The sequence below is a fragment of the Theropithecus gelada genome, chromosome 2 (assembly GCF_003255815.1).
Source record: "Theropithecus gelada isolate Dixy chromosome 2, Tgel_1.0, whole genome shotgun sequence".
NCBI lineage: Eukaryota > Metazoa > Chordata > Mammalia > Primates > Cercopithecidae > Theropithecus > Theropithecus gelada.
In genome coordinates, this window is record NC_037669.1 from 38,989,136 (window position 1) to 39,015,072 (window position 25,937).

At 40.2% G+C, this 25,937-nt stretch overlaps 1 protein-coding gene across 1 annotated transcript in view; it reads right to left on the reverse strand.

Moving 5' to 3' along the window:
- IGSF11 (immunoglobulin superfamily member 11) overlaps positions 1–25,937 on the reverse strand; it is a 208,109-nt gene that overhangs the window by 165,171 nt on the left and 17,001 nt on the right. Inside the window, exon 2 of the mRNA XM_025375594.1 lies at positions 8,804–8,864. The gene's annotated coding sequence lies outside the window, so the exon portion shown is untranslated. The remainder of the gene's footprint in view (positions 1–8,803; positions 8,865–25,937) is intronic.

Genomic DNA, 25,937 nt, shown 5'->3' on the forward strand with positions numbered 1-25,937 from the left:
ACTTGCATGTCTTTCAAGTATACTTAGAACTCCTTAAGGATGAAAACTGTTTTATTTATTTATTTATATTTAACTCCAGCAACTACCTAGCACAGTGTTTAGTACTTAGTAGAAACTCTACGAAAACAATGAATGTATTGAATAAACTCTATCATGGTTACGGTGACTTGGCTTTCAAGCACTCTTCTTGATGGGAGAGTACCTACTGGTGGGAATACTCACCCTCAAGGCTTTATTAACTGGTCTACCCCTTATGGCCCAGGCTTTTGGACATACACGTGGAAGTGGGAAACATGGCTCTAACTTCAAGTAGAATATATATATACACACACACACACATACACACATATATACACACACGTATATAACTACATATATATACATGCACACACATATATACATATATACATGTGTATATATACACACATATCCAGCCATATACCATATATATGGCTGTAAATTCTTAAAATGAAATGTAAGCTATATTAATGATAATACAGTCCAGAAATACCAAGGAATCTTCAAATGGAGAAAAGCAACTGAACTACACTACTTCATCCTGTCTGAGACTCTTTCAACTCCTTTGAATCTTCTTGCAGATTACTAATGCCATCATCATATGTGCCTCTGCGTTGTGAAGTTGTGCTACTTTGTGCTGCCACCTCTATTATTCTTTCACATTTCTCTTCTACTTTTAAGATTTATTACACTGGATCCACCTAGATAATCAAGGATAATCTCCTATTTTAAAGTCAGATGGTTAGTGAACTTAATTTCATCTACAACCTTAATTTCCTTTTGCCATGTAACAGGACATTTACAAGCTCCAGGACCAGAATGCAGACATCTCTGGGAGCCCCTATTTTGTCCACCATAATACCGTTCTCAAAAAAAGGAAATCGCTGTCAGAAGTTGGGAAATATTAGGGAGGAATGCATCATCTCCACTACTTCGGATGTTTCCTTCCCTGGAGGAGCTCGGTAACTATAATTACGGCATCTCTGCTCACAGGAGACGAAGTGGTTTATCTTATTGGTAAATTGGGCATGCTTGGCTTAGAACCTCCCATTTTCCCTCTGGGGAGCAAACTGCCTATGGAGAGCACACACGTCACTACTCCTCCAGGGAATCTACCCCAGCAAGCACAGGTCGGGGGTGAGGCTCACCCCACACCTAGCCTTCCTGGGGTGGAGAGGTAGAGAGCGCCTGCTAACTTGGGGACTTGATATCATTTGGCTAACAAATCCTCCAGTTTGGCCTCTATCAGAGTGTGATATTTTGACCCCATCACCCAACTCTTTTGTTTTATTCCTCAAACCGTTCAATAATCCAGGTGGAAAAGGAGAGTACCTTTATTGAGACTCCATTACAAACCTCAAGAGAAAGCACTTACTTCATATGATGCTGTTTATTTTTCCAAGAAGTCTCATTTCTCCATATGTGATTGGTTTTTTTGAGGAAAGGTCTTGCTCTGCCACCCAGGCTGGAGTGCAGTGGTGCAAACACAGCTTACTGCAGACTCAATCTCCCAGGTTCAAGCAATCCTCCCACCTCAGCCTCCCAAGCAGCTAGGACCACAGACACGTGCCACCACATTCACCTAATTTTTTTTTTTTTTTTTCAGAGAGACAGGGTCTCGCCATGTTGCTCAGGCTGGCCTCCAAGTCCTGGGCTCAGGCAATCCTCACACCTCAGCCTCCCAAAGTGCCGGAATTAAAGGTGTGAGCCACCACACCCAGTCAATTTGGTTTTCTTTTGGAGAACAAAGCTTATGTGGGAAACAGTACAGTACAGTGATGAAGTATGCAGGTGTATTAAAACCACCTTAGTTCAAATGCTGACTCCATCATTTATATGTCGTGTGATGTGTGGCAGATTACTTAACCTTTTCTGTGCCTCTGTTTCCCACCTATAAAATGGGAATACTAATTCTTACTTCTTAGAATGTGAATAGTAAGTGATATAGTGGAAGCAAAACACTTAGAACAGTGCCTAACATATTATAAGCATTCAACACATGCTATGTATTACTATGTCTTATAACATATTTGCATACTCCATTGTATTTAGTATAGAAACACTAAAACAATTTTTTTTTCATGAAACAGTGTTCTCTGAAGCAGGGACTATGTCTTATTCAGTTTTGTACCCTCAAGAACAGCACAGTGCCTAGCACAATAGAGATTAACACGTGTTTGCTGCATGAATAAATGAAATAAGAAATGAAGACAAAAACTAAGTTAAGAAAATTGTTCTGCCATATAGCACAATTTGCTTTACTAAACTTAAAAGCCTTTACTAGGGATTAGTTTCCACTTGGCCAGAAAGTCAATAAAACATGTTTTTAAATTAATGGAAAAGGCATTTTGTGCAATTTAGCATTGGAAACTGTATATCAAAAGTAATCCCCAAGCATTTTTAGCTATTGCCTGATTCAATTATGAATCTTTGCTGCCCTCTAGTGGGAGAAAATGTAAAGCACACAAAGGTGATGTCCTCAATTGGCTGGCATATATTTTTTAAAAATCAAAACAACTTTTCTACTCTATCTTATATGTTTTCCAAAAAAAAAGTTTCAAAACTTGCATTATTATCTCAGGTAACAAATTCTTTGCATTCATAATCTAGCCCCTTTGGGAAATCAGTCATATTAAGTATAATGTTTCACTTTTTAAAATATGCCCCAATTGTAACAAATTGCAAAATAAATAGGATATGAAAATTGGGGGAAAAAGGGTCACAGGTTCAGAATGCCATTTAGAAGTATAACACATTTCAAGGGTACTTTTGTTCCACTATTACTTAAATGTTTGTGGATAATCCCTCTGGTGTCTAACCTCAGATTTTACCTCAGATTTTAATCCAATTTCAGATTAACCTCAGATTTTAATCCAATTTCAGATTACTGAAGTTCTGCAGAGGAGTCACAAAGAGTTCTCAATTCAATCCAGAAAATTTTCTGAGCACTGAGAATGTGCAAAAACTGGGAAAGGGAGGGTTAGTGTAGTATACCAAAACGAAAAATACATTATCTCTTCATGAAGGAAGGTACGTGGACACAATGCCACTAAGTAGAATGGAAAGCAAACTGTGAGAACGTAATTCCATTGGTGGTACAAATTCAGAGACATGGGAGTACAGGGAAAGAAAGTTTGCTCTAGAAATGCTTCCCAAAGTAGATGGCAGATGAATGAGCTCTTTAAGGATACTTAAATCATCAACAAAAAATAAAAGAAAAGTTACTTCACATAGACGGGAAAAGGTAAACTACTGCACATTAGTAGAAAAGCACAGCTTGAATTTTGGAAAAGATGACGAGTCAGGTATGGCTGCAGTGGCAAGTGTATTCAGAAATCAAATCAGAAACAAGGGCTATTTAGAAATCATGGAGGGCCTTGAATGCCATCAAGAAATCTGGACTTTGATCTATCTGCTTTGAAAAGTTATTGAACATTTTATAAGAGGTCACAGTAAGATCCATGGTTTTAGAAAGAAACATTTTGCTGTGTTATCCACCAGCAATACATTCCAAGACCAGCAGTAGATGCCTGAAACTCTGGGTAGTATTGAACCCAATGTACACTGTATTTTTCAATCTGGTAACTGAGACAACTACTAAGAAACTAATGGGCAGGCAGAGTGTACAGTGAGGATACGCTGGACAAAGGAATGATTCACATCCCGGGTAAGACAGAGCGGGATGACATGAAATTTCGTTCTGCTACTCACAGCTTCATGCAACTTAAAATATAAATTGTTTATTTCTGGAACTTTCCATTTGATATTTTTGGACTGCAATTGTGGGTAACTGAAACTTCAGAAAGCAAAAGTATGGATAAGGAAAAACTACTGCAGTTTCAAAGACAAACTGAAAAAGAGAAAGCCTAAAAATCAAGACCAGTTTGAAGGCCACTGGTATCATCCAGAGATGAAAATGTAAACCACAGCTGTAATAATGGTGATAGAGAAAAAGACACGGATATAAGATGTTTCAGAAAAAGAACCAAAGTCACTCAACAGTGGGCTGATGTGGAGTGTTGGATAAGAGAAGATCCTTAGAATAAGAGAATGAAGAAGTCTCTGAGGTTTTGAGTCTAGGCAGCTAGAGAGATTTTGAAGCCAGTGTGGCAGAGATTACAGAGATGATGACAATTTGTCATTAATTCCCATATGTTGCCTACTTGTCACATGTGGTTAAAGGACAAAATTGTTCTAGTATTCACTGCTTAGAAATGCTTTAGTTTACTATTTAAATAAGGAGTAGGGAGATCAAAAATATGTAACTTCATACTCCAACTTATTTAAATTTATAAGAAAAATCCAAAAGTCACATAATGCCTCTGTGTCTTAAGCTTTTCATTGGTAAAATAAAAGGGCTGGACCATGAGGCATTTCTAAGGTTCATTTTAGATCTAAAGTTTATGAGGTTGGGTCTTGTGATTAGTTAAGGATAAGTGCTATAAGTTACATCCAGGGAGCATCTGACAACCAGGTAGTCTAGAGTTTATGAAAGATACGGAAACTGTTGACAAATATGTAAAATCAAAAGTCATTGAATGGGATGAGATAACAGAATTCTATAGAGGGAGATGAGGAATGAATCCTGAGGACAGATCCATGGGGAAACAGTAGAGTCCATCTTGTGGAATGCCACCTCCATCTATCTATCCAGTTACCCAAACTAGAAGAAACATAGATGTTGTCTTTGACTCCTTTCTCTTCCTCACTGCTCATCATTCTAACACCAAATCTGACTGATAATACTTCCAATCCATGCCACTGCCATTTGTCTAACACGGGCTATCATCATTTCTAACACAAATGATTTAAAGAGCCTCTTTTTACAAATTTACTTTTAAAACTAAAAAAAGTTATTTTTAACAATAAAGCAGGCCGGGCACAGTGGCTCAGACCTGTAATCCCAGCACTTTGGGAGGTCAAGGCGGGCAGATCACCTGAGGTCAGGAGTTCAAGACCAGCCTGATCAACATGGAGAAACCCTGTCTCTACTAAAAATACAAAATTAGCGAAGACTGGTGGCACATGCCTGTAGTCCCAGCTACTAAGGAGGCTGAGGCAGGAGAATCACTTGAACCTGGGAGGCAGAGGTTGCAGTGAGCCGAGATCACACCACTGCACTCCAGCCTGGGCAACAGGAGCAAAACTCCATCTCAAAAAAAAAAAAAAAAAAAAGTAAAGCGTATACATACATGGCACAAAAATTGTTAAATTACCAAAAGGTATACAATAAAATGTATCCCTCCCTCCCCTGAGCATTACTGAATGGATATACCATCATTTATTTCACTGGTTCCAATTAATGGGCATTTCCCTGATTCACAGTCCTTGGCTTCTACAAATGATGTTGCCATAAACATTTTTTCATATACCTTATTTCTCACATTTGCACATATATCTGTGGGCTAACTCTAAGTGTATAACATATTTAATTATCTATTTCATTGGATGGGATCTATTGACTCCACAGTATCAACAATGATTAAATAAATTAGTCTATTTCCATTTCATTTTCACTTTCTTCTTACTCCAGAACCTAATGTTAGTGAATTATAAGATTTACCTTAGTACTTGTCTTTAAAGTTTTAAATATATTTACTTTCAATTACTTCATCTATATTTTAAATAATTTTAGCTTCTAATTATAAAACGTGCTTACACTACCTCCTACTTTTTCTTCCCCTTTCCATCTTTTGTTTGTTCTATTATTTCCACTTTCTCAGAGTTTATAAAACAGATTCCTTTCTAACTGTAACCTCCATGTTTATTTTCACCTTAATTCCACATTTAATCATACCGGTACATCACTGCCACTCTTTTTGCCATAATTTCTTCATTTATCTGTGGTTGTTGAGGTTTTCCATCTGCTATAAAAATTCATGGAATTATATTCTCTTGGTTTTTGCATATTCAAAGATGTCTGCTATCTTTTCACTAAAAAGATAACTCATCTGGAAATGCATTTCTGGAGTCCACACTTTCTCTCCTTAAGGAATTTTAAGCATTATTCCATTGTTTCCTAGCATTGATTACTGCTGTGGAGAAGTCTGAGCCAGTCTGAATTACTTTCTTACATGAAATTAGGCTGTTTTGCCTAGTTGCATAAAAGAGTCTTAATCTTTGAGAAACAGTAATTTTGTTTGAACATAACATAAATGTTAACAATTCCATGTCAAGTTTTCCTGGGCTACAGAATACCATTTCCATACATATATCCAAGACATTTTTTGTTTCTAGAAAATATTTTTTAATTATATATCTAAATATTGCATCTAGTCCTTTGAATCTACACTCATTGTTATATATTGGACCTCCTTAACTTTCCTATCAATTATTTTTGTCCCTAATACTTCTAAATATTTTGTGGATTCTGCTTCATTTTTCTTGCTTTTCTTTATTCCATCTTCCGCATCTCCAAAGTGTTTTAAGTTATATCCAGTTTTCTTCGGGCTTCTTCCAATAAGACCTTTATTTCTAAAATAGTTTTTTAATTCTCCATTTCTTCCCTGAGCTCATTTGTCAAGTCCCTCTGTGGTCTTAGTACGTCTTCTGTGAGCCCTCGGAGTTCTTTGTTCTGAGTCCATATTTACAGAAGGAGTGCGTAATTAATGTTTGTTGTTTTGTTTTATATTTTAATTCATACCTGGCCAATTTTTTTTTTTTTTTTTTTTTTTTTGAGACGGAGTCTCTCTCTGTCACCCAGGCTGGAGTGCAGTGGCGCAATCTCAGCTCACCGCAAGCTCTGCCTCCCGGGTTCACGCCATTCTCCTGCCTCAGCCTCCTGAGTAGCTAGGTCTACAGGTGCCTGCCACCATGCCCGGCTAATTTTTTGTATTTTTAGTAGAGATGGGTTTTCACCGTGTTATCCAGGATGGTCTCGATCTCCTGACCTTGTGATCTGCCCACCTTGGCCTCCCAAAGCACTGGGATTACAGGCGTGAGCCACCACGCCTGGCCCAAAATTTTTATGTGATCTATGACAACTTTTATTCTGATGAGAGTTTTTCTTTCTCTGCTTGTTTTGGTGTCTACCGTTCCTTTCCTTCTTTTTTTTTTTTTTTTTTTTAATACTTATATAAATCCTGTGTTAATTCCTCTTCGATTACTACTCAAGTTTGAATGTGATGAGTTTTTCTTATGATCACTATTGGCAGGAGGTTTATAAGAGGAAGGAGCTAAGACCCTCCTTTCTGCTAAGCCAAAAATTTCTGGATTAGCAGAAATTCTTCCCAGTTGACAGTGATGTTTCTTATGACACAAGGTTATGCATAAAAGTTTCTTTTTTCTTTTTACTTCTCCAAAGTCATCAAAGATCAGTTGCCATAGGGTTGTACCCAATGCAGAGTCTCTTTCCTCCACCCTGTACTGCTAATAAAATAAAATGTAAAACTCAGATATGGCCTATTAGTGTGATTTTTCCCTCATTCCTACCAATCCTGCTTCTTACTAGTATTGACTTGAGTGGGTTAGGGAGGCTTCCACTACCATCTTCCCATAATTCCACGTAAAATTGTTGAGTATTTCCCCAGTTTTGCTTGAGGTATACAGATGAAAGCAGCACCTAACTGCTCTTGGTAATGCCCCTTCATATATTGTGGCTAAGGTTTATAGGTTTCATCTAGTTTTTTTAAAAAGATGAAGTTTACATTTCTGTTTTTTGTTCTTCTTCCCTTGGGTTGATTTCTGAGAGAATAGGAGGACAGTACCGTCTTTACTTAGCCATTTTTTAAATAGAAATTTCTATAATAAGGTCATCTTAGTCGCCCAATTTCCAATCTCTTCCTCAATCCATTTTTCCCAATTATAACTAGCATGATCTAAATTGCAAGTCCAATTGTGTCAATACCCTGCAAGAAACCATTTGATGACTCTGCATATTCTTGGAATAAAAGCTAAACATCTCTATATGTCCCCTGTCTACCTCTCCTGCCTCATCTATTATTACCCAGTCCCTTCACACTCAATATTACAGCATATTGAATTTCTTTTCATTATTCAAACTCCCCGTAATCTGTTCTGCCTCCAAGCATGTAATATGCTCTTCTCTTTGCCTGGAATATGCTTCTCCTGACACTGATCACTCCCATTCACTTCTTAAATCTTAATAACCCTTCAGCTCTCAGCATAGTAATAATGAGCTTCCATTTTTTATTATTTACAAAAGCACTGTGCTAAGCAATTTCTATGTATTAACTCATTTATTTTCACAGCTAGCCAATGAGGTGAGTGCTATTATTGCCCCTATTTTAAATATAAGAAAACTGAACCTTTAAAAGATTATGAAACTTGTATAAGGAAACACAACTAGTAAATGTTGTAGCTGCAACTGAACTCCAGTACTCCAAAGGCCTTATAACAACAAACTGACTATACATTTTACTATATTTACATCACTTCTCCTTACCCTTCAGCTTTAGGTTATGTGCTTCTTCTACAGGCACCAATAGCTGTTTATACTTTTCCCATCAAAGCTCTTAACACAGTGTGTTATAATTGCATTGCTTATTTTCTTATCAGAGTCACCCTCTAGCATATGGATTCTCGAGGTTAAGAATTCTGTCTTATTTCCTATTGAATCCACAGTGCCTGACACATAGCAAGGGCTCAATAAATGCTTTTTGAAAGAAAAAAATGATTTTTCTCAGGATTTAGAAATGGAAGGTTTTTTTAGTAGTAGGAGAATGTAAATAGAGGTCAGTGTCACAAAAAGCCTTTCACTCAGCCAGGCCATAAGAGATAATGACTACTAATAGTAATAAAACTTTTCCAATGTCAAGTCACTCACTAGTTCTAGAAAAGCAGTTCACCAGAGCAAAAGTTTCACCACAGACATTTATTCTTCTTGCCTGAGGAAGGTGAGAACAGGGGAAGAGAGACTTTATGTTATGAAAACATTATATGAATTTCATTTTTTAAAAATTTTTAGTTTCTTTTAGGAAAACCTTCTTGGGTACAGGATTTGGAGCCATAATAAAATATTAGGATGGAAACCATTTCCTCAGACCAATTAATCACACGGAAACTTTAATAGGAGAATGGATTAACTAAAGCTACCCCAAACTAGATCTGTATGGGGTTACCCACAGTTGTATCAAGATGGATCAGGGTAATAGAATGGATACTACTTTTCCATCATGACTGCCACCATCCAGAGACCTTGACCTTTTTTATCTCCTATATTACTCCTTGTAGTAGGTTACCTGCATCAATTACAACAAGTTATCAGAACAGTAACACACTTATCCAATTTTCTTTAGTAATTTAAAAAGCTCCTCTGACATAAATAGTGAGGACTTTAAAAAGTTACAAGCTCTTTCAGATTAGGAAACCACACATATCATACATGAAGTCCTTCAGCTTGCAAGATGGCATTTACTGGTTTCTTTCCTCAGTCTGGATGAGCACTCCCAATGCCCATATCCAGGTCTTTCTCAGCCTAGATTCCTTTGGCCTACCACCACAAAATAGGTCTAAATTATCTCTCACTTTAGTTGAGGTCCCTTTTTGCCCTTTCCTACTCCAAAAATTAAATTATACTTCTTTTCTTGTTTATACTTCCCTTGAACCCCAACGAACAAGCTTTCTGGATCTCTTTCTACAAGGAGGCAAAAAGTTGGCTCATATTTATTTGTCATATTACAAACATATTGAATGCAAAACATATATAGAGCAAAGGGATCATACATCGAAGGATCCATGTTAAGAGGTATGTCTGCCATAATTCCCTGTATCCTCTTGATTTATTTACAGGATATATGAGATGTTTTGATACAGGCATACAATGTACAATAATCACATCATGGTAGATGGGATATCCATCACCTCAAGCATTTATCCTTTGTGTTTCAAACAATCCATTTTTACCATTTTAGTTGTTTTTGAGGATACAATTAAATTATTATTGACTATGGTCACCCAGTTATGCTATCAAATAATAGGTCTTATTGTTTCTAACTATTTTTTGTACCCATTAACCATCCCCATTTCTCCCGAAACTTCCCACTACCCTTCCCAGTCTCTGGTAACCATTTTTCTACCCTCTATCTCCATGAGTTCAATTGTTTTCATTTCTAGCTCTCACAGATAAGTTAGAAATTTGCTTTTCTGTGCCTGGTTTACTTCACCTGACATAATGACCTACAGTTCCATCCATGTTGTCAAAAATAACAGGATCTCATTCTTTTTTATGGCTGAACAGTACTCCATTGTATATACGTCCCACATTTTCTTTATCCATTCATCTGTCCATGAACATTCAGTGTATTAGTCCATTCTCACATTGCTATAAAGAACTACCTGAGTCTGGGTAATTTATGAAGAAAAGAAGTTCATTTGGCTCACAGTTCTGTAGGATGTACAGAAAGCATGACTGAGGAGACCTCAGGAAACTTACAATCATTACAGAAAGCAAAGAGGAAGCAGACATGTCCTACATGGCTAGAGAAGGAGGAAGAGAGCAAATGGGGAGGTGCTACACACATTTAAACAACCATATCTCATGAGAGCTCTCAGATCTCACTACTGAGAACAACAAGAGGGAAGTCTGCCTCCATTATCCAATTATATCCCACCAGGCACCTCCTCCAACACTGGGAATTACAATTTGACATGAGGTTTGGGTGGGGAGAGAAATACAAACCATATCATTCTACCCCTGGCCCCTCCCAAATCTCATTTTTTTCCCCATTTCAAAATATAATTATGCCTTCACAACAGTCCCCCAAAATCTTAACTCATTCCTGCATTAACTCAGAAGCCCACACTCCAAAGTCTCATCTGAGACAAAGCAAGTCCCTAACTCAAAACCAGTTAGTTATTTACAAGATACAATGAGGATATAGGCATTGGAAAAATACTCTTGTTCCAAAAGGAAGCGATTGGCCAAACAAAGGCGTACAGGCCCCATGCAAGTCCAAAACCCAGGATGACAGTCATTAAATCTTAAAGCTTCAAGGCTTCAGAATAACCTCTTTTGACTCCATGTCTCACATCCAGGCCACATTGATGCAAGGGGTGGGCTCCCAAGGCCTCAGGCAGCTCCGCCCCTGTGGTTCTGCAAGGTACAGCCCCCATGGCTGCTTTCAGAGGCTGGGGTTGAGTGCCTGTGGCTTTTCCAGGCACATGGTGCAAGCTGTCAATGGATCTACCATTCTGGGGTGTGGAGGATGGTGACCCTCTTCTCACAGCTCCACTGGCAGTGCCCCAGTGCGGACTCTGTGTGGGGTCTCAAACCCCACATTTCCCCTCTGCACTGCCCTAGTAGAGGTTCTCCATGAGGGCTCTGCCCCTGCAGCAGACTTCTGCCTGGATATACAGGCATTTCCATACATCCTCTGAAGTCTAAGCAGAGGTTCCCAAGCCTCAATTCCTACCTTCTGCACACCTACAGGCTTAATACCATGTGGAAACCACCAAGGTTTACAGCTTGCATCCTTTGAAGCAGTGACCTGAGACATATCTGGGGCCCTTTTAGCTACAGCTGGAGCTGGAGCAGTGACCTGAGACATATCTGGGGCCCTTTTAGCTACAGCTGGAGCTGGAGCAGCTAGGATGTAAGGAGCAGTGTCCCAATGTTGTGCAGGGCAGCAGGGTCCTGGGCCCAGCCCATGGCCCATGAAACCTATGCCTGCAGGCCTGTGATGGGAGGGGCTGCTGAAAAGGTATCTGAAATGCCTTCAAGGCATTTTCCCCATTGTCTTGGCTACTGACATTTGGCTCCTCCTTTCTCATGCAAATTTCTGCAGCCAGCTTGAATTCCTCCCCAGAAAATGGGTTTTTCCTTTTTGCCACATGACCAAGCTGCAAATTTTCCAAACTTTTATACTCTGCTTCCCTTTTAAATACAAGTTCCAATTCCACATCATTTCTTTGCTCACAAATATAAGCATAGGCTGCTAGAAGTAGTCAGGTTACTCTTGAACATTTTGTCACTTAGAAATTTCTTCTGTCAGATGCCCTAAATCACCACTCTCAAGTTCAAAATTCCGCAGATCTCTAGAGCAGGGGCACAATGCCTCCAACCTGTTTGATGACACATAACAAAAGTGATCTTTGCTATAGTTCCCAGTAAGTTCCTCATTTCCTTCTGAGACCACCTCAGCCTGGACTTCCTTGTCCTTATCACTATCAGCATTTTGGTTACAATAGTTTACCAAGTCTCTAGGAAGTTCCAAACTTTCCCCATCTTCCTGTCTTTTTCTGAGCCCTCCCAAATGTTCTAACTTTTGCCTGTTACCCAGTTTCAAAGTTGCTTCCACATTTTCAGATATCTTTATAGCAATGCCCCACTCTTAGGTACCAATTTTCTGTATTAGTTCATTCTCGCATTGCTATCAAGAACTACCTAACACTGGGTAATTTATAAAGAGGTTTAATTGTCTCACAGTTCCATAGGCTGTACAGGAAATATGGTTGGGGAGGCCTCAGGAAACTTACAATCATGACGGAAAGCAAAGGGGGAAGTAGACATATCCTACATGGCTGGAAGAGGAGGAAGAGCGTAAAGGGGGAGATGCTACACACTTTAAAACAACCAGATCTCCCTCACTGTCACAAGAACAGTAAGGGAGAAGCCTATCCCCATGATTCAATCATCTCTACCAGGCCCCTCCTTGAACACTGGGGATTACAGTTGGATATGAGATTTGGGTGAGGACACAAATCCAAACCATATCAGCCAGGTTGCTTCCAAATATTGGTTACTGTAAATAGTGCTGCAATAAACTTGAAAGTGCCACTATCTCTTTGATACACTGGATTTCCTTGCTTTGGGGTATATACCTAGCAATGTGATTACTGGATCATAAGGTAGGTCTATTTTTAGTTTTTTGAGGAACCTCTAGACCTTTCTCCATAGTGGTTGTACTAATTTACAGTCCCACCAACAATGTACAAGGGTTCCCTTTTCTTCAAATCCTTGGCAGCATTTGTTAATTGCCTGTCTTTTGGATAAAAGCCATTTTAACTGAGGTGAGATGATATCTCATTGTAGTTTTGATTTGCATTTATCTGCTGATTAATTATGTTGAGCACCTTTTCATATACCTGTTTGCCATTTGTATGTCTTCTTTTGAGAAATGTCTATTCAGATCTTTTGCCCATTTTTAACTGCATTATCAGATTTTTTCCTATAGAGTTGTTTGGGTCCCTTATATAATCTGGTTACTAATCTCTTGCTAGGTGAATAGTTGCAAATATTTTCTCTCATTCTGTGGGTTGTCTCTTCACTTTGTTGATTGTTTCCTTTTCTGTGAAGCTTTTTAATTTGATATAATCCCATATGTCCAAAAGTAGAGAAATCTTAACTAATAAATGTACAATCTATATAACCTTCTAAAATGAGGTGATAAAAAAATCAGTGGTTTGCCATTTGGTGTCTGCTGATTCCCTCGAAAATTTATAAAAGTGGTGCAAAACTTTTTTTGCTATCACAAAAGCCTTCAGAAAACATTTTAAGTCTTAAGATTATATAATTAAGGTCCTACTTCTGAAATGGCAAAATGAGGAGCTTGGTGAATTTACTCTACCTCTAAACAAAAATATAAGCCAAACAACTGTAATGGTAAATTTTGTGTGTCAACTTAATTGCACAACAGACTGCTTAGATAAAACATTATTTCTGGGTGTGTCTGGAAGGGTGTTTCTAAATGAGATTAGCATTTGAATTGGTGGACTCAGTAATGTAAATTATCCTTCCCAATACAGGTGGGCATCATGCAATCCATTAAGGTCCTGAACAGAACAAAAAAGCAGAAGATGAAGGAATTTGCCCTTTTTTTTCCCGCCTGCCTGCTTGAGATGAAATATTGGTCTTTTGCTCTTGGACTGGGATTTATACCACTGGCTCCCCTGGTTCTCAGGCCTTTGAACTCAGACTAGAATTATACCACTGGATGTCCTGGGTCTCCAACTTGCAAACAGCAGATCATGATATTACTCAACCTTCATAATCACATGAGCCAATTCCTCACTACATGTAAAATCACCTTTGCAGGAGTTATATCAGTGAAAAAATTATTACAGTAAACAAAGCTAAGCTAACCCCCATCTTGCCTTTCCTTAATTATTCCTGGGATATTGGGCCATGCTAACTTTGGAAGACACTTAGGCTATAGTTTCAATGATAATAGACATTGCCCAAAACTCAACTGCTTTTGTAAAGCTAATAGGAGGCCATCAGGCTGAAGGGAGGAGAGGAGCCTGAGTCCTGATAAGGTGCAGACATTATTCCAGAGGTTATAAGATATGCAAATTCATCAATTACTCCTGCAAATAACACCACTATGGTAGATTGACCTTTTGAGATATCTTCCCAGAATTTTTTGCATATCCGACATCCATGTCTCCACCTGGACCTGATGGCTCTACCTGGACCAACAACCCCACTCCTGTAGCCCCATCCAGAAGTTATTTGGCCTGCAGGAGGAAAGCTTCAACCCCAATGATTTCATCTCTGCCCCAACCAATCAGTGGCAAGCACCTGGTACTTGGCCACCCCAACCCCTTTTCCCAAATTGCCCTTGAAAAACCCCTAACATATGGGCTTTGAATGAGATGATTTGAGTACAAACTTCATCTCCCACATAACATGTCCAGCCTCATGTCTATTAAACTCTCTGCTACAATTTCATGGTCTCTCTTTATGCAATGGGCAGGAAGAATCCCTCAGGTGATTACACATGGAGGTCAAAAAATAAACTGGAAGTTATCTATCCAAAAAAAAATAAACTACTGAATCTTGGTAAGATGGGGCAGGGGGTTGTATTAGCCTGTTTTCATCATGCTGATAAAGACATACTCCGAAACTAGGTAATTTATACAGGAAAAGGGGTTTAATGGACTTACAGTTCCACATGGCTGGGGATGCCTCACAATAATGAACGAAGGCAAGGAAGAGCAACTCATGTCTTACATGGATGGCAGCAGGCAAAGACAGCGTGTGCAGGGAAACACCTCTTTTTAAAATCATCAGATCTCCTGAGACTTATTCCCTATCACAAGAACAGCACAGGAAAGATGTGCCCCCATGATTCAATTATCTCCTACCAGGTCCCTCCCACAACATGTATATAATTCTGCCCCTGGCACCTCCAAAATCACATGTCCAGACATCTCAAAACCAATCATGCCTTCCCAACAGTCCCCCAAAGTCTTAACTCATTTCAGCATTAACCCAAAGTCCACAGTCCAAAGTTTCATCTGAGACAAGGTAAGTCCCTTCCACCTATGAGCCTGCAAAAAGGTAAGTTAGTTACTTCCTAGATACAATGAGGGTACAGGAATTGGTTAAACATTGCCATCCCAAATGGGAGAAATTGGCTAAAACAAAGGGGCTATAGACCCTATGCGAGTCCAAAATCCAGCAGGGCAGTCAAATCTTAAAGCTCCAAAATGATCTCCTATGACTCCATGTCTCACATCTGGGTCACGCTGATGCAAGAGGGGGGTTCCCGTGGTCTTGGACAGCTCTGCCCTTGTGGCTTTCCAGGGTATAACCTCCTTCCCGGTTGCTTTCACAGGCTGGCATTGAATGTCTGCAGCTTTTCCAGGTGCACAGTGCAAACTGTTGGTGGATCTACCATTCTGGGGTCTGGAGGTCGGTGGCCTTCTTCTCATAGCTCCACTAGGCAGTGCCATAGTAGGGACTCTGTATGGAGGTCTGATCCCACATTTCCCTTCTGCATTGCCCTAGCAGAGGTTCTCCATGAGGGCCCCATCCCTGCAGCAAACTGCTTCCTGGACTTCCAGGCATTTCCATACATCCTCTGAAATCTAGGTGGAGATTCCCAAACCCTAATTCTTGACTTCTGCACACTCACAGGCTCAACACCACAAGGAAGTTGCCAAGGCTTGGGGCTTGCACCCTCTGAAGCCACGGCCTGAGCTCTACTTTGGTCCCTTTCAGCCACAGCTGGAGTGGCTGGGATGCAAGGCACCAAGTCCCTAGGCTGCACACAGCACAGGAACCTTGGGCTCAGCCCACAAAACCATTTTTTCCTCCTAAGCCTCTGCGCCTGTGATGGGAGTGACTGCCACAAAGGTCTCTGACATGCCCTGAAGACACTTCTCCCATTGTCTTAATGATTAACATTCAGCTCCTCATTACTTATGCAAATTTCTGCTGCCAGTTTGAATTTCTGCTCAGAAAATGGGATTTTCTTTTCTATCACATTGTCAGGCTGCAAATTTTCCAAACTTTTATGCCCTGTTTCTCTTTTAAAACTGAATGACTTTGACAGCACCCAAGTCATCTCTTGACTGCTTTGCTGCTTAGAAACTTCTTCTGCCAGATACTCCTAAATCATCTCTCCCAAGTTTAAAGTTCCAAAAATCTCTAGGAGAGGGGCAAAATGCCACCAGTCTCTGCTAAAACATAGCAAGAATCACCTTTGCTCCAGTTCCCAACAAGTTCCTCATCTCCAGCTGATACCACCTCAGCCTGAAATATGGATTTCATTGTCCATATCATTATCAGCATTTTGGTCAAAGCCATTCAACAAGTCTATAAAAGATTCCAAACTTTATCACATTTTCCTGTCTTCTTCTGAGCCCTCTAAACTCTTCCAACCTCTGCCTGTTACCCAGTTCCAAAATCGCTTTCACATTTTTGGGTATCTTTTCAGCAGTATCTCATTCCTGGTACCAATTTACTCTATTAGTCCATTTTCATGCTGCTGATAAACACATACCTGAGACTGGGTAATTTACACAGGAAAAAGAGTTTAATGGACTTAAACTTCCACATGGCCAGGGAAGCTTCACAATCATGGAGGAACAGAAGGAGTAGCAAGTCACGTCTTACATGGATGGCAGCAGTTAAAGAGAGCTTGTGCAGGAAAACATCTCTTTTTAAAATCATCAAATCTCCTGAGACTTATTCACTATCACAAAAACAGCACAGGAAAGACCTGCCCCCATGATTCAATTACCTCCTACCAGGTCCCTCCCACAACGCATGGGAATTCAAGATGAGATTTGGGTGGGGACACAACCAAAAATATCAGGGTTGTCTGTGATATTTTAAACTTGGGTCTATTCCCATGACTCCTCCCTCTCCAGTTTACTGGCAGAGGCCAAAAGCCAGCATCTCTGACTGCTTTTGGAATCCATTAAAAGAGCCATCCCCAGAACATAGTCAATGTTTTGTCTGAACATGCATCTCCCAGAAAAATCTCAATTCTCAGACTATGGTGACTACCTCACTCTGGTTCTCCTCAGAACTCAGCTCAGCAGGTAGGGGAGGGGGGTTATCCTCAGGCAATTATCAAAACAATAGCAAACTGCTGGCAACATTACAACTGCCTAAGGCTATCATGTTAGTTGGGGCAAAGAGGAGCCTGGCTTAGAATTTAAAAGAAAATTCTTGAGAACTAGATTACCATAGGGAATTTTAAAAAGTTCCAACATATTCATAAAATCTAAAAGATTGTGCACATGCCAAGGAAAGACCTGGCAAAGATGGCAACAGTCATTCATCTCTGACTGACCTGAGGTCCTGTCCAAGCAGGGAATAAAGCAGTCTTAAAGTGTCTGAAGGCTAGTGGCATGATATCTCACACAGAACCCTTTGGCAACACATGAAAGACTACTGTCAAAACATTTAAGAAAATCTAACCAACTATCAGTTAGCCACTAAATTATACTAATCCAAGAGTGATCCCTAGAAAGCCAGGGCTTAAAAACAAAAGCACTAACTTAAAAAAATAAAAGCAGCAAAGAATTGTGGCTATACACTACAACACAGCAAAGAATCAGTAAAATGGCTTCTTTGTCTGGGGTATATACCCTGGTTCTTTGTCTTGGCTGAGAAAGAATTCATAACACAGACAAACATGAGGAGTGGGTTTAGGAGTGGAAGGTTTAATAGACAAAAAAGAAGACAGAGAAAAAAGGTTTCCTCATGCTGAGAAAGCAAGTGTCCCAAGAAAAGGTCTCTGGTTTGCAGTGGAATGCAATCAATTTTGTGCAGAGGCTTAAGGAGGTGGTAATAGATTTACACAGGGATCAGGGGATCAGTTTGACCAGGTGTGCCATTTACATACCCTGTGAAAAGACTGGCCTCCCACCCTAACCTTTTATTATGCAAATGTGGCTTCTACCTGGTGAGTCGCCATGATATCTGTACCTGTGGTTTTACCTGGAGGTTGCCAAGACACCAGCACAAATGGTGACAAGGAAAAGAGGGCAGGAGACGCCATGTTGAATGTACCTGGCTTCCAGGTACAGCTGACAGAATTTACATATAAAAGCTCCCAATTTACGTATCTATGACTTACTCTTCAGGCTGATTTCTGTTAGAGAAGAAATGGTTTGGGGCTGCTTTTTATTAAATGAAAATTCTACTGAGAACTCTTTTACCCTTTCTAATTGCCTAAAACTAATATCTTAATAACTCCTGTATTATCATGACCTGTAGAATTAATACAGAAAAATCAAACAGAAACAAATAAGCAACAACAAGAAAAACCACAGCCAAAATGACAATAATGACAAAAAAACAGGAAACTACTACCACATGTACATTGAAAAAAGCAACTAATAGAAAATATCCATGAGGGGACCATTTTGGATTTAGTAGAAAAAGACGTTAAATTAGCTACTATTAATGTGTCCAAAGAGGTAAAGGAACCATGAGTAAAGAGCTAAAGGAAGCCAGGAGAGTGTTTCAACAAATAAAGGATAGGAATAATGAGATAAAAATTACTAACAGGAGCCAAATGAAAATTCTGCAGCTGAGAAGTACAATAACTAAAATGAAAAATTTATTATAGTGTTTTAATAGCTGATTTGAGCAGGCAGAAGAATTATCAAATTTAAAGATAGGTCAACTGAAATCATTCAGTCTGAGGAGAAGAAAGAAAAGAGAATGAAAAGAAGGGGAGTAGAGCCTCAGCGATATACAAGAAACCACCCAGTAAACCGCATATGCATAATAAAGATCCAAGAAAAAGAGGAAAAAGAGAATGGAACTGAAAGAAAATTTGTGACTAAAACCTCTGAATTGACAAAGATAAATGAGTCTATAAATCCAAAAAGCTCAATGAACTCCAAGTAGAATAAACTCAGAGATTCCCACCTAGACATATGCTAGTCAAATGGAACAAAGTCAGACACAAAGAGAGAAACCTGAAAGCGGCAAGAGAAAAACAACTTACCATGTACAAGGGATCCTCAACAAGATCAATAGCTGACTTCTTATAAGAAACCATGGAGGCCAGAAGACAGTGGGATAAGATCTTCAAAGTGTTAAAAGAGTGAGTCCCAGCCTGGGCCATTCACCACAAGCTTCCTTAAGAGCCCATGCACCTTAAGTGAACATTGGTGGATGCCTGGCAGTACTCTCCCTGGGCCTGTGGTGGTAGTGGCCCCAGGGTCAGGTTCCTTTGCCTGGGTAAAGAGGAGGGAAGAATGGGAAGGACTATGTCTTGTTGTTTGAGTGCCAGCTCAACAGTAATACAAGAGAACACCAAGTAGATGTCTAAGGTTTTTTACTCCAGTCCCTGGTTCCTGGACAACATCTTTGGACCCACCTGGCACATGAAGTAACTCATTGACCTGAGGACAAGAACTGAAGCTTGACTAGCCTTGCCACTTGACACCTGCTGATTGTACAGCCCTAGGGCCTTGAGCGAACATAAGCAGTAGCGAGGGAGTGATTACAGCAAGCCTTGGGCAAGATCCAGTGCTGTACTGGCTTCAAGTATGACCCACTGCAGCAGTCCTAGTGGTGGTGGCCACAGAGGTGCTTCTGTCATCCCACTCCCAGCTCCAGGAAATTCAGCACAGAGAGAGAGAGAGAGACTGTTTGTTTTGGAGAAAGTAAGAGAAGAGAACAAGATTCTCTGGTAATCCAGAGAATCCATCTGGATGTTATCCAAGACTGCCAAGGTAGCACCGCTATGAGTCTATAAGAATCACAATGTTACTGAGCTCAAGGTGCCCCCTAATGTAGATATGGCTTAGGTCACAATACCCAAGTCCTTTTGATTACAGGGAAAACTTTTTGAAAAAGGATGGGTACAAATAAGCCCAGACTGTGAAGACTGCAATAAATACCTAAGCCTCCTGCCCAGACGCCAATGAACATCTACAAGCGTCAGCACCATCCAGGAAAACATGACCTAAACAAACAAGCTAAATAAGGCACCAGGGACCAATCCTGGAGAAACAGAGATATGTAACTATTCAGACAGAATTCAAAATAACTGTGTTGAGGAAACTCAAAGAAATTCAAGATTTCTTTGAAGGAATTCAGAATTCTATCACAGAGATAGAGAAGGAATTCAGAATTCTATCACATAAATTTAACGAAGAGATTGAAATAATTAAAATAAGCATAAATTCTTGAGCTGAAAAATGAAACTGAAATATTAAGAAACACATCAGTCTTTTTGTTTGTTTGTTTGTTTTTTGAGATAGAGTTTCTCATCATCCAGTCTGGAGAGCAATGACGTGATCTCAGCTCACTGCAACCTCCACCTCCCGGGTTCAAGCGATTTTCATGCCTCAGCCTCCCAAGTAGCTGGGATTACAGGTGCCTGCCACCCGCCTGGCTAATTTTCATATTTTCAGTAGAGACGGGGTTTCACCATGTTGGTCAGGCTGGTCTCAAACTCCTGACCTTAGAGTTCGAGACCAGCCTGACCAACATGGTCATGGGCAGAATAAATTAAGCAGAAGAAAGAATTAGTAAGCTTGAACACAGACTATTTGAAAATATACAGTCAGAAGAGATGAAAGAAAAAAGAATAAAAAATAATGAAGCACACCTACAGGATTTAGAAAATAGTTTCAAACGGGTAAGTTATTGGCCTTAAAGAGGAGCTAGAGAAAGAGATAGGTGTAGAAAGTTCACTCAAAGGGATAATAACAGAGAAGTTCCTAAACCTAGAGAAAGACATCAATATCTGAGTACAAGAAGATTATAAAACACCAAGCAAACAAGTCTACCTCAAGGAGGTACTAAATAGTAATCAAACTCCCAAAGGTCAAGGATAAAGGATCCTAAAAACAGCAAGAGAAAAGAAACAAATAACATACAATGGAGCTCCAATACATCCGGCAGCAGACTTTTCAGTGGAAATCTTACAAGCCTGGAGAAAGTGACACAAATTTAAAATGCCAAAGGAAAAAAAACTTTTACCCTAGAATAGTATATCTGGCAAAAATATCTTTCAAACATGAAGGAAAAGTAAAGACTTTCCCCGACAAACAAAAGCTGAAGGACTTCATCAATACCAAACCTGGTTCTACAAGAAATTCTAAAGGAGGTACCACTTCAGTCAGAAATAAAAGAATGTTAATGAGCAATAAAAAATCATCTGAAGGAGCCGGCAGTGCCAAGATGACCAACTAGAAACAGCTGCATTTGGAGGCTCCTGTTATACGCGTCCATATAAGAGACCAACTGAGCAGGCTTAGTGTAAGCAACAAGGCTGTTTATTCACTTGGGTGCAAGTGAGCTGAGTCCGAGAAAGGGGTCTGCAAAGGGTGGTGGGATTATCATTGGTTCTTATAGGTTTGGGATAGGCAGTGGAATCAGGAGCAATTTTTTGCGGGCAGGGGATGGATTTTACAAAGTATACTCACAAGGGCAGGAAGGAATGTTAACAAAGTACATTCACAAGAGCCGGGAGGGTGTATTGTCACAAGGCAGGGAGGAATGTTACAAAGTACATTCACAAGGATGGGAATATCACAAAGTACATTATCACAAGGGCAGGGGAATGTCATGATGGCCTGACCATGGTGCGGCCAGCTCAGAGGACTTTACAGCTCCCATCAAAAAAAAAATCATAATAGATGTGTGAATCCTTCACTGGCAACCAAAGTATCCAGGTTCTCTCATCAAAACTGAGTAGAAGGCTGGCATGACCCATGGAAAGAAGGGAGAGCAGTGTGGTGCTGCAGCCCACCTGAGAGTCACACATGGGGAAGGGGAACCATCTCTCCCCAGCCAAGGGAGGCAGTGAGTGAGCATGCTACCTAGCTGGGGAAACCGTGCAACCCACGGATCAGAAGACCCCATTTGTGAACCCATGCCACCGGGGCCTAGCGTCCCAGTCCTGGAACGTGTGGATTCTTACAGCCTTTCAGTTGGAATCTGCTTAAGCCTACCAAACTCCTCGGGGGAGGGGCAACCGGTACCGGCTGCTGCTGCCTCCTGTCTAAGCTGTTTGAGCTCCTTGAGGGAGGAGCAGCAGCCAGCACTGGGACTCACAACTGCCTAACATGCTAAGCTCCCTAGGTAGGAGAAGGGTGACACCCATTTCTATAGCTCCAGGCTGTGCTTTTCCGCCGCTGGAGCCAGGGAGGCTGGACAGCTTGGTCCCAAGACTTGTCCCCACAGCCGAACACACTGGCTATGGCAGTCAGCAGCCAGAGTGCCTCTTCAGGTCTAACCCTGACCCATCCTTCCTCAGTGGGTGAGGCTTCCCTGCAGGATCTCCAATAACTCCAGCCAGAGGCTCAGGGACAGAGTTCAGATCTCCCTGGGCCTAAGCCCCTAAGGGGAGGGGTGGCTGCAGTCTCTGCAGACCAGCAAACTTAGCTGATCCTCCTCGTGGTTCTGAGGAATCCAGGCAGCCCAGACAAGTGTGTTTGCCCGCAAAACATACCCTCTCCACCAAGGGACAAAGTGCTTCACTAAACGGGTCCTACTCCCTGTACCACCCAACTGGGTGAGGCACTTCAACAGGGGTTGTCAGAGACTCTATATAGGAACGATCCTACTGACATCAGGTTGGTGCCCCTTGAGGTCAGAGGTCCCAGAAGAAGGAGTAGGTACCAATGTTGGCTGCTCTCCAGCCTCCTTGAGTGACATCTCCAGGCACGGGAGCAAATCAGATAAGGCCTGAAGCAAATCCCCAGCAAACTGCAGCAGCCCTAAAGAAGAGGGACCTGACTATTGAAAGAAAAACAAGCAGAAAGTGTGACAACAGCATCAACAACAAAAACAACAACAAAAAGGCATCTACAAAAACCCCATCCAAGGGTCAGCAGCCTCAAAGTCCAAAACTAGACAAACTCATGAAGATAAGAATCAATGAAAAAATGCTAAAAACCCAAAAGGTCAGAGCGCCTCTTCTCCTCTGAATGATTGCAATGTCTCTCCATCAAGGGCACAGAACTAGATGGAGGATCAGATGAAGGAATTGACAGAAGTAGGCTTGGGAAGATGGGTAGAAAAAAACTATGATGTGTTAAAGAAGCATGTTCTAACCCAATGCAAAGAAGCCAAGAACCTTGCTAAAAAGTTAGAGGAATTGCTAACTAGAATAACCAGTTGAGAGAGGAACATAAATTACCTGATGGAGCTGAAAAACACAGCACAAGAATTTTGTTAAGAATATACAAGTATCAACAGCTGAATCAACCAAGCGGAAGAAAGGATATCAGAGTTTGAACACCACCTTATTGAAATAAGACATGCAGACAAGAACAACAACAACAACAAAAAGAATGAAAAGGAATGAACAAAGCCTCCAAGAAATGTGGGACTTCATAAAATGACCAAACCTACGAGTGATTGGAGTAGCAGAAGGAGACAGGGAGAATGGAAACAAGCTGGAAAACACACTTCAGGATATGATCCAGGAAGATATCCCAAGATATGATCTCCTGGGAAGATCCAGGAAAACTTACACAACTTTGCCAACATGCAAATTCAGGAAATACAGAGAACACAATTACCCCACAAGAAGATCAACCCCAAGACACATAATCATCAGATTCTCCAAAGTTGAAATGAAGGAAAAACTGTTAAGGGCAGCCAGAGAGAAAGGCCAGGTCACCTACAAAGGGAAGCCCATCAGACTAACAGCAGACCTCTCAGCAGAAACTCTACAGCCAGAAAAGATTGGCAGCCAATATTCAACATTCTTAAAGAAAAGAGTTTTCACATATGTAACAAACCTGCATGTTATGCACATGTACCCTAGAACTTAAAGTATAATAAAAAAAATAAAAAATAAAAATAAATAAATAAATAAAAATAAAAAAAAGAAAAGAGTTTTCAACCCATAATTTCATATCCAGCCAAATGAAGCTTCATAAGCAAAGGATAAATAAAATCCTCTCCAGACAAGCAAATGCTAAGGGATTTCATTACCAGCAGGCCTGCCCTACAAGAGCTCCTGAAAGAAACACCAAATATGGAAAGGAAAAGCCAGTATCAGCCACTGCAAAAACACATCAAAATATAAAGACTAATGACACGTGAAGAAACTGCATAAACTAGTGTGCAAAATAATCAAAGAGCATCATGATGACATGATCAAACTCCAAACATAACAATACTAACCTCAAATGTAACTGGGACTGGGCACAGTGACTCACACCTGTAATCCCAGCACTTTGGGAGTCCCAGGCAGGTGAATCACCTGCAGTCAGGAGTTTGAGACCAGCCTGGACAACATGGTGAACCTCCATCTCTATTAAAAATACAAAAATCAGCCGGGTGCAATGTCAGGTGTCTGTAGTCCAGCTACTAGGGAGACTGAGGCAGGATAATCATTTGAACCTGGGAGGTGGAGGTTGCAGTAAACTGAGAGTGTGACACTGCATTCCAGCCTTGGTGACAGAGTGAGACCCTGAAAAGAAGGAAGGAAGGAAGGAAGGAAGGAAGGAAGGAAGGAAGGAAGGAAGGAAGGAAGGAAGGAAGGAAGGAAGGAAGGAAGGAAGGAAGGAAGGAAGGAAGGAAGGAAAGAAAGAAAGAAAGAAAGAAAGAAAGAAAGAAAGAAAGAAAGAAAGAAAGAAAGAAAGAAAGAAAGAAGAAAAAGAAAATATAACTGGGCTAAATGCCCTAATTAAAAGACACAGACTGAGAAAAAAGGAGTCAAAACCCATTGGTGTGCTGTATTCAGGAGACCCATCTTATGTGCAAAGACACACACAGGCTCAAAATAAAGGGATGGAGGGAAATTTACCAAACAAATAAAAAGAAAAAAAAACCAGAGTTGCAATCCTAGTCTCTGACAGAACAGACTTTAAACCAAAAAAGATCAAAAAAGACAAAGAAGGGTATTACATAATGGTAAAGGGAACAATTCAACAAGAAGAGCTAACTATTCTGAATATATGGGAGTGTAAATTAGCTCAACCATTGTGGAAGACAGTATGGCAATTCCTCAAGAATCTAGAACCTGAAATACCATTTGACCCAGCAATCCCATTACTGGGTATATTCCCAAGGCATATAAATCATTCTACCATAAAGACATATGCACATGTATTTTTATTGCAGCACTATTTTCAATAGCCAGGACATGGAACCAACCCAAATTCCCATCAATGATAGGCTGGTTAAAGAAAATGTGGTACATATACACTATGGAATACTATGCAGCCATAAAAAATGAATGAGATTGTGTCCTTTGCAGGGACATGGATGAAACTGAAAGCCCTCATCCTCAGCAAAGTAACACAGGAACAGAAAACCAAACAGCACATATTCTCATTCATAAATGGGAGATGAACATTGAGAACACATGGACACAGAGAGGGGAACAACACCAGGGCCTGTTGTGGGGTGGGCGGTGAGGGGAGGGAACTTAGAGGACGAGTCAATAGGTGCAGCAAACCACCATAGCACACATATACCTATGTAACAAACCAGCACGTTCTGCATACATGTATCCCGTTTTTTTTTTTTTAGAAGAAATAAAGAAAAATAAATCATCTAAAGGTACAAAATTCACTGGTGATAGTAAGTACAAAGAAAAATACACAGAATATTATAACACTACAACTGGGGTATGTAAACTACTCTTAAGTAGAAAGACTAAATGATGAACCAATCAAAAATAATAACTAAAATATGAACCATATGAAAATAATAACTTTTCAAAAAATAGTACTATAAGATATAAATAGAAACAACAAAAGTTAAAAAGCAGGGGGATGAAGTTAAGGTGTAGAGT